Here is a 9,675-nt window from a genome sequence, read left to right on the forward strand (position 1 = left end):
AAATGTCTGCTGCTCGGTGGGCCACGGAACATTTTGGGGTTTATCTGCTGTCGTGCCTGCACACGAACTGCCATGCAGATGTGTGCATCTTCTTCCCTTGGCAGGGATGTGTCTGAAAGCAGAGAGGCAGGCTTACATTCAGCATTCGAGTGTCAGTAACAGCTCTAAAGCTAGTGTACTAAAAGGCTATGTTTCTGGGAGAGCAATCACGTCTGTTCCTATTTGCTCAGAAGATAGTATCTCAAAATATAGAATCCTGAAAGGTGGAGCCCTCTCAAAGAGAGGAAAAGACATAGATAGGAGGGCTGTCATTTTAAAACCAAGAGGCCTTAACACCTGACACTGCTGATGTTTTGCTCTACTGTTTTACCTGACTCAGTCTCTTTCCACCATCAGTTAGAATTATATTTCTGACCATAATAACTACAGGGGTTGCAGCAGCTACATTTTCCCCAGCCCTTGGCCCTCAATTAAATGAATTAGAAGTTCTGAGAAATTTATTCCAGCCACTATGGAAGAAAACGATCGCTTTGCTGTGTGCAAATAGCGGGGTGCAGCCCTGCAGAAATCAAGCACAAAATGAGACCTACCACAGCTGAAATTTTTGATGGTTCCACAGGAGGTCGGAAGGCTGTAAAGGATACCTGAATTGCCACAGCACTCCTAATTTACAGAAAGGGTCTAAAAATTAAATGGAGCTATTTTAAGAAACAAGATCTTTAAGCAGTATAGTGGATCTGGTATTTTAGACTGCTATTCATGAGCAAAAATGACACCTGATCAGATGAACAGGAGAAATACAGCAGTACAAGAGGGGTAACAGTACGTTTGAGCTCTAAGTTGGTTCTGTGAGAAAAGGCTGTAGCAGTGCAGAATTCCTGTGAGGCTCCAGAGAGAGGCATTTCATTTTCCTTCTGAAATGTTCCTGTCACAGAAAGTCTGGTAGGGCATCTGCACGCATCCCTTCTGCTTTACCTGCTAAGGAGTTCGTTAGCAAGCAGGGTGTTTTCAGGCTTTGAGACTAGGTTCATTCCTGCACATTCATGCAGTATCCCCTCTTCAGGGTGACCTGGAAATGGAGGCACAGCATGAGGAACAGAGAGTTTGTAATTGTGGTGGTTAAAATGCTTTCAATTCCCCCTAGAAATCTACCCTTTAAAGCTCTCTCCCTTGAAATCACTTTCCAGAGTCAAGACAGAATTGCTCATCTCATGACAGAAACGAAGTAAGAAGTTACATTCCTGAGAACGGAGGAAGTTAAGGGAGGTGACAGAGGGATTGAGATGCCCCTTATTCGGCACTAAGTCTTAAGGTATCTAAGGAAGGTGTTGGCAAGAGGTGAGAGAAACAGCTGTTTAGGGGAGAAATGTGTGACTGGAAATAAATATTCCAGATGCTTCAGACAGGTATGCGTTCCCTTACCTGCTCCAAGCAGATGAGCTACCCCTTGGAAATGCAACTCATAAGCCACTTTTCTCCACATGTAGGTTGACTCTTCAGGGAATTCAGTACAGTCATAAGGCAGAATTTCCCTCTACAAAAGTCATGTTGACTCTTCCAGGCAGATCATATTTATCCAGGTGCCCACTAGTTCTATTGCCCACCATAGTTTCTACTATGGTAGAAAGGAGAGAGAGCAGACTTCCCGTCCCAGCCCGTCAGGCACCCTGTCTTCCATGGAACTCTTTTTGAAAACTGACATCCCATTTGCCATCCTGTAGACACCGGGTATCGGCACACTTTTAAAACTGTAGTTACACACACCTGTTAGCAATTTCCATCTGGTCCTAGTGGTTTCTTACTGTTCATTTTATCAGTTTCATCCATTCTCTCTGCAAAATCCCTTCCATTTCCAGGATATCCACTGGTGAATGCTGACTCAAATAGTTTATGAACTTCTCTGCGACGGCCTTGTTTTCTTTGAGTACTCCTGTTAATACCATGGTTATCAATTAGTCCAGCAGACCTCTGGAAGGCTTTCTGTTCCTAAGGATTGAAGAAAGATTATTAGCTTTGATTCCTTCGGGGGGGACCCAATCTAACTGTTTTCTTACATTTAATCTGCAGGAATATGTGGGGGGTTTCTATTTTTTTCATTTCAGTATTACTTCATCTTTTTTAAAAGAGAGCTTCTTGTTTCTAATAAATTCCTTTAGCCTGTTGTTTACCTGTGCTGTCTCCCTTTTGCCCATTCTCAAGCCTTCCTTAACAATCCAAGTGCATATAGACCTTAAGTTTCTGAAATGTGCATCTTAAAATAACTTCCTTGCTGCCTCTGAAAATTTAATTTAGCTGCACTTTTAAAGTCACTTTTGAACAAACTCTCTTATTTTTACACAGTTGTTCTTTTTGAAACTGAGGACAAATTTCCTGAATGTTTTGGCTGCTGCTGCTCCTGTAATGATACTGCATCAAAGTATGTTAAGGCAGTTGTCACAGAATGGGTTTTCAAATAGGAGATTTCAAACCAGATCCTGAACGCTGCTCAGGGTGAAGTCAAAAGCTGTCTGTCTTCTTGTGGGCTTTCTAACAAGCTGTTCCATGGAAGAGACACTGAAAATGTCTAAAAAGTCAGTCTCTGTGTGACATCAAGGTGTAACATTTGTACAATCTACATACAAGCAACGAAGTCTCTCCTGTTCCTGCTGTATTTTCTGCCCTTGCTGATCAACTTGATCCTCCTTGGCATTTCACTGTTAATAAGCCAGACCCAATATTGGGTTGGTTAATTACGCAACAAGTCAGTAATTATTTGTACTCCTCTAAAATCTCCCTCTTTAGGCTTGACATGTTAACCTATGCAGATATTATTCGATTTCTAATAAGTTTGTTAATGGGATTTGATTTAAAGAGCAGCTTTTTCAAAAACAAAATGGTTTTAAGGGGAGGTGAACTTCCTGTCACTCTGAAACCTGGCCAACACTGATGAAAATGTTGCCTGGCTCAGTAACTCCTGTGGGGGCTGTGGTACGACAGCAGAAAAAGTACCGTGAAGGGCTCATGGTACTCAGGCAAATGGCTTCGCTTCAGGACTTCAGGATTTTTATAGGACTCCAGACAGGGGATGGATATGTGAATGTTTTAATAAAAAGTATCTATTACTGGCATTATCAGTACACGATCCCAAAGAGAGGCCACAGTCTCCAAACCAACAGGGCGGTGCAGGGTATCGTATTTGTTGTTTCTTTACTACTAGGAGATAGAATAAACCTGCCTTCTACTATATTTGTTTGTAGATCACTGAATGGCCATTGGTTATAATCAAAATGTATTGGAACAGTAAATTTTCCGCTGTATTTTTTCTACCATGGAGTTAATTTTAGAGTTATGATTTGATTTTTATTTAGCAAAGGCAGAGGGTTCAATAAGGTAATGTTTTATCTGCCACCTGACGTCTCTAAAGGAAAACACAACAAAAATATATTTAAGTTCTTAACCTTTTATAATAGTTTTATAAAATAAATACCAAAAAAGTTTTCACAATACAAGAACTGGGACATATCTTCCCAGTGATAAAACAGAATTTAAGAAAGAAAATATTTCTCCCTATGCTGTATAATGTTATGATGGCAAATTAAGAACATAATCTATTAAATTTGTACATTCAGAAAGTACGTCAGTACATGCAGAAGCATTATTTTTTGTCCAGTGACATACCCTTCATTTTATCTATTTTATAAAATTTGGTTCCTAGTAACTCTTTACAGACTGTTTAACGTGAATACAGTAATTAAGAAGCCTTCCTATTTATTTGCCTAATATGCTGCCAGATGGATCTGATATTCCATTTTACTTGTTTGGCAACCATGCGCATTCTTTGACTGCCTGTTTTAATCCTGCCTTTAAGTCTCTTAACATAAATAAAGATAATCCATCCAGAATCCTCTTCCTCTCTGATCATTTTATCTTCAGCTTCTTCTGCGTTTAACTTTGTACTTTTATTCTCAATGAACCAAGTGTACAGACCTACATTTTATAGCTTTGAATGTCATTTTACTGAGAAGAACTGTGAATGAGTGTTAACCACCAAATGATACTGCATGTCATCTAGCATGTGGCTATTTCATTTTTCTTATGCAACACAGGGATAACAGCATGAAGTCCCCTATAAGATAGGTATGCTTACTAACAGCATTTAAGAAGTTAGACGAATATAGTACATCTGAGTTCAGAACATGGCCTACCTTATTACCACGCAAATAGGAAGTAAGCATGTGTTGTGATTTGGTACATGTTTTTCTTTGATTTGTTGAGTTACAGAGGCACAAAGCCTCTAAAGATGACATCAGAAGTTATCCAAAAACTTATAATAGCACTGAGAGGATTATGAGCTACTGTAATCTTTTCTTTGAGTCACTGACACACATAAGCAAGATCCTCAGAAGTGATGTGGCTGCCTTGCAAGTGACATCATCTTCAAACTAACTAAAAGGAAAATCAAGATAGAAGACAAAGAGGTATCATGGATACATCCACAAAATCACACCTTTTGAAGTTACAGTGGAAAAAAAGAAGGGTCTGAGGTAAAGAAATGTTGAATATCTCTTCTTCAGTAATCCTCGCACACTTTAGAGCTCGATCAGTTTTCAGTGTGAACTTAAGTAGTTGTTAGGAACATCTGTTTCATTCTGCGAAGTGCGGCATCAAAGCCAGAGGTGTGCAAGTATAAGCTCTAATTGATCTGCACACCTGCATCTCACTGATTTGAGTGGAAATGGAGCAGATCACTCACATCAGTGATATAACACTTTTAGAATCATTGTTTTATGTGATTAAAAATCTCATCATCTTAGTTTGATTTTGAAACCTGAAAATAAAAAGAATTTTTAATGTCTCATAGTATTGTCCATGATATCTAAAGTGGAAACAAAATACTCTTAGTATTTTAGTACTATTAAGTCTATTTTTTTATGGCCTTGACTTTGATGACAAAAACTGGGTGAAATCCCTGTTGCTATCAGTAACATTCCCACTGAATTCATTGGGCCAGAACTTCACTCCGTGACTTTTATTGTGTTTCCATAGGAAAGAAAAAAAATTTTTATCACCTCAAGACACGTTCATGGATTCTTTCAAATATTAAAGTGGTGGAGTTTCTCTCTTTAAAGCTTGCAACATATTGATTAAATAGGAATGCTTTTTATAAAATACCATTTTGTTTAAAAAGATGCAGCTTGTTTTCCTTTGTTCTTGTCCCACGATAAACAACCAGTTTCATATGCATATATTGGAAAATGCTGATTCTTGGATACCAGAAGTGTTCTTGAATTCAGAGAGAATCGTTCTTAAATCTTAGCAGAAATTTTGATCCACTATATTAATACATATGCTGCAAGAGGCAGCGCGGCTTGAACAAGCAAAACAAAGGAATGTGCAGGATCTTCCTTTCCGCCACAACTAGAGAAAGCACGCTTGGAATTAGCTTTGAGTAAGCCTGCTCCAGCCTGAACTGTGGCTGTAGTGGGCCTTGCAGTAGTTTAGTTTGTACCTCCACCAACGGAAGGAATAAGAGTGACGCAGGGGCTTAGAATGTATTGCACCCTCTTTTGACTTACAGAATTAGACAGACTTTGAAATGCCGTATCATTTTTCTTTAAAGAGGAAAAATGGAGACAGGTATTTCTTTAATGCAACTCTGTTAATTTACAAAGGATGTTTATAAAGTCTTTTTTTCCTCTGGCCATAGTAAGACTATTTTGCTTTGACCACAGCTTTGTCTTTTCTTCTGGGTACCGTTTCCTACAAGGGGTCTCTCTCACTCTTATTTTTTAAGATCATGCTACATATTTTTTTGTGGCCATCTTTAGGACATTTGTCTTTGCGTGCGTTTGTGAAGGTTTTGCAGTTTCTCTTTTTTACATGCACATACAGACACACAAAACCTACGTTAACTGTTGCATTTGGTACGAGAATCTCAGTAAGCGCCCGTACCATCTGGCCAAGCCATAATAGTGCACATTTGCATGTGGTCTAGCTCCTGGGTGGTATTTTTGCATTGTTTCAGCTATCGCTAAACAAAGAGGCATTTAATTGTGTCTTCAATGAGCCTGAACAGAAGACAGCTACTATACCCAAGAGCTTCACTGGGAAAGTGCGATCGCCCAACCCCCACTACTGCAACGTACAGAAGCAAAGTGAAGAGGGGGAACATGAGCTAAGGCACTCTCTTAATTAAGTAATGTCAAATTCAGTGGCCATTTTCTTCCTAACCAGCAGCTGTCTTAGTTGCCAGCTGCTCTAGCTTTTTTGCAGCAGCTATCTGACCCATGAGACATTGCTGACCTCTCCTCCTGCCCTTGTTTGCTAACCTCACCCACTCCCAGCCTTGCATCACGGTGGAGAAGTTGGGTGGACAGCATTGACATAAATCAAGGATCATGCATGGGCTATAAAATCTCTGACTCATGCGCCTCTGTGTGCGTTTGTCTGTGACACAGGGGGACAGGCAGCTAGAAAGTGACATGAAAAGCCTGACAGAGAAAAAAGAGCTCTGCTCAGGGAAGGTCACAGCAAAGGCCAGTGAACTTCCCTGGTGACAATGAGTGTGCCACCAGATAATGGGAAATGGCAGTGGATGGACCTCCAGGAGGCGTGAATCGGTTCACTTATCAAATCAGAAAATCAAGGCCAAATTGGAAAACAAAAGCACTGAAATACCACAGAATCCATATAAGTTTTACTATGGGGATGATAATATAGGGCTGTTTAAAAGTAAAAACCATCACAACAACAACAAAAAAAATCTTAGGTCAAATCTTTCAGAGTTAGTTATTCTAGGTTGATCCGCAAATGCAGTCTGTGTTCTTTCCAAACACTGAGGAGGACAAGTAAGGAAGCTTGTTAATTCCTCAATTAGGGGGTTCGCTGTTCTTTAAATTACATATATTTTTAAATTGTTTAATTAATATATGCATCCTTGGCTTCTCCAAGTAAGCAGGGAAACAGCATGCTTTTATTTTGCACTTCAGAAATACAGCAAATAAATGAAACGGAGTAAGAGAAGGAACCCTGTCTACTAGTTAGAATGGGAGTCCTCTTTTTTTTCTAACCTGCATCATTGTCAACCACTACAAAATGAGCACAAACATATACCGACACTGTCCCAGTAAGGATATTGAAAGATACAAATAGGAATAAATTGTAAAGTTATACTCAGACATGAAAGTAAATGTGAACTAAATACTCATAAAATTTAGTAAAGTATCCTAAATTATTAATGATGATTATACTGAAATCTCATCAAGAAGCAGATGATGACATTTGAGCAGAAGACACTGGCCTAGATCAACCAGTATGCTTCAGGTTCTTTATATCATGTCAGTGACACCAAGTACTTGTAAACCTTGCTAAACCAGGTAAGTGATGTCTGCAACTCCTTAGGGTTATTGAAATGGCACAAAGCGTTAACTGAAGTGTACGAAGGTACCTGTCCTGCGTTGCTTGATAGCTTGATTTGCTGGTTACTTGGAAAAAGAGCACTGATTTTTCATGGTCTGTACACAATACAATACCTGCTAGCGACATGAATCATTTAAGAGTGATTCTGCCTGTTCAGTAACATTTGGCTTTAAGGAGGTTAAACCAAGCCTTTGATAATGTCTTGGATTTGGAATATGTAAAATCACAGTCTAGGAATGTGTCCTTTAAAAATATTTCATGATGTTGGTTGGCAATTGGTTGTCTGTCTTCAGAATTTGGACCTAAATGCTGTCACAGCATGAGCTGCATGAACCAATACATAGCTATTTTCACTCAAAGAAAATAATAGTTGTAATCTTTGTATTTTACAAGCATCCTAGGAACGTTTCCTAATTCACTCTAACAGTATTCTCTTTCTACGAACAACAGGCAGATACAAGTAGTATCAATACTAGAGAAATGAAGGTGAGAACTGTCAGAAAGTCAGGTCTCCACCTGCAATTACACTTCAGTAATAGCACGGCATCAAATTCTTTCGGTTGTTTGACCATGCTAGTGAAAGAGTTTATTACACAACAAACCAGGATCAGATACTTTGTTACCCGTCCCCTTGGTCCCGTAATCAGCTGGGCTACTTAGCCACTTTTTACCCATTACATTGTCATAAGATAGCAAGTATGTTTATATGAATACACTTATTGTGACAAAAGAATAGGATGTATGCTTTTCTGTTCTGGAGTTAGCATGTGGAAATTTTCACTTAACCTCTAAGCCTAGGAGATACATAAATATTTTTTTATTAAAGATGGGGCCAGAAGACCACAGGGAATAGAACACAATTGCAGAAAATGCTGAGATTACAGTTTGGATTTTGAATCACACTTTCTGGGGAGTTATCTGGATGCCAGGAAAGGAGGAGAATATTTTGTGTACTAAGATCAGATTGGTGTAGTTTCATTGAGGTCAACGACATTGAAGCAGGAAGAGAGAATCCAATCCTGCAAAGTTTTGACTGAAATCATAGACTGTGCCTGCCAGCTAGTGGGAAGACGACAGAGATTTAAACAAGGAGTGGTATCCCAGCACTAAGGCTGGATCTAGCAAATACGCACTCTGAAGTCCTTTGCAGCTATTCTCCTACTCAATAGGCATCTCTCCATGTTCTTTTTAAAAGCAACTTCCTCTTGACTTATGGACCAGTAAAAAGTGTCTTGCATTGGCATTAAGTTAGAGATGTTTTAGTACATACTGACAACAGCTTTGACAGCAATACTCAGAGAACATAAGCACAGTTAGCTTTATAGGCACAGGTAGTATCTTTTTTTTTTTTTTTTTTTTTTTTTTTTTTTTTTTTTTTTTTTTTTTTTTTTTTTTTTTTTTTTTTTTTTTTTTTTTTTTTTTTTTTTTTTTTTTTTTTTTTTTTTTTTTTTTTTTTTTTTTTTTTTTTTTTTTTTTTTTTTTTTTTTTTTTTTTTTTTTTTTTTTTTTTTTTTTTTTTTTTTTTTTTTTTTTTTTTTTTTTTTTTTTTTTTTTTTTTTTTTTTTTTTTTTTTTTTTTTTTTTTTTTTTTTTTTTTTTTTTTTTTTTTTTTTTTTTTTTTTTTTTTTTTTTTTTTTTTTTTTTTTTTTTTTTTTTTTGAGATCAACCCATGTAAATGGGAGAAACATAATGTATATATTAGTCACACTTATTTTTATGTCAAATCATTGGTATCTAATCTTTCTCTTTCCAGGAAGAAAACTAGCATCCTTCCTGTGATAGTGCCACCGTGACTCTGCAGCCTATTTTTCTAACTTTAGTTACTGCCTTACAGAGTATTGAATTTGTGATGGTTTTTTCCCCCCCTCCAAACGAGAGCTAAAAATAGAGCAAAAGAATTATTATAAACTACATAGACAGCCCTACAGAGCAACACTGCACTCCACAATAAAGAAGATATGCTTGAAAAATTTGGGATATAGCCTCGCTGATGAAAACCACGAGAGGTGAAGGCAACGAACTTCTTTCCTTCTTCCTGGCGGATGGAAACGTGTGCAGTTAACCCCAGCGCACATTTCAAGCGAAACCGCACAAACCATCCAGCGCCCCACACCTGCATTTTAGGACCTTGCTGAGTGACGGCAGCAAGAAAGAAAAATAATACCTTAAACGCCTTTTACAAATTAATTGACCAACAGCGTGCCAAACGGCTGAAGCCAGGAGATGGGGAATTAGGAGTCCGGCCTCTCCTCTTACCTCTGCCACCCGCCGGCCGGGCT

General features: G+C 38.2%; 1 long non-coding RNA gene across 3 annotated transcripts; it reads right to left on the reverse strand.

Annotated features, from left to right (window-relative positions):
• Window positions 1-544: 544 nt before the first annotated feature.
• LOC103894206 lies at window positions 545-9,675 on the reverse strand. Of its 3 annotated transcripts, none has more exons than XR_002086115.1 (3): window positions 9,653-9,675; window positions 1,765-1,986; window positions 545-1,069 (listed from the first exon to the last, which is right to left on the reverse strand). It is a non-coding gene; the product is annotated as an uncharacterized LOC103894206 (long non-coding RNA). The 3 variants fall into 3 exon arrangements; XR_657296.1 differs by lacking the exon at window positions 9,653-9,675 and adding an exon at window positions 9,561-9,639; XR_657297.1 differs by lacking the exon at window positions 9,653-9,675 and adding an exon at window positions 9,561-9,639 and having other exon boundaries at window positions 1,423-1,986.

The sequence above is a fragment of the Aptenodytes forsteri genome, unplaced genomic scaffold (genome assembly GCF_000699145.1).
Source record: "Aptenodytes forsteri isolate BGI_AS27 unplaced genomic scaffold, ASM69914v1 Scaffold93, whole genome shotgun sequence".
Lineage (NCBI taxonomy): Eukaryota > Metazoa > Chordata > Aves > Sphenisciformes > Spheniscidae > Aptenodytes > Aptenodytes forsteri.